This window comes from Penaeus monodon, chromosome 24 (genome assembly GCF_015228065.2).
Source record: "Penaeus monodon isolate SGIC_2016 chromosome 24, NSTDA_Pmon_1, whole genome shotgun sequence".
NCBI lineage: Eukaryota > Metazoa > Arthropoda > Malacostraca > Decapoda > Penaeidae > Penaeus > Penaeus monodon.
Window position 1 is genome coordinate 4,822,361 of NC_051409.1, and position 207 is coordinate 4,822,567.

Genomic DNA, 207 nt, shown 5'->3' on the forward strand with positions numbered 1-207 from the left:
ACGAAAGGAGTTAGAAAAACTGCACCATTCGAGGCAGTGACTGAACAGCCCAAGGCCAGGAAAGCTTTAGGCCCCATCGCGTGAACAGTGGCGAGTGTGAAAATGATGTGCGTGCGAGGCCTCGAGGTTAACGAGCTAAATCGTGGTTTGCATGGCTGGCCAGATGCTGTTCGTGATGCCTTGTTTGTAGGTGGGTTCTGAATTCGC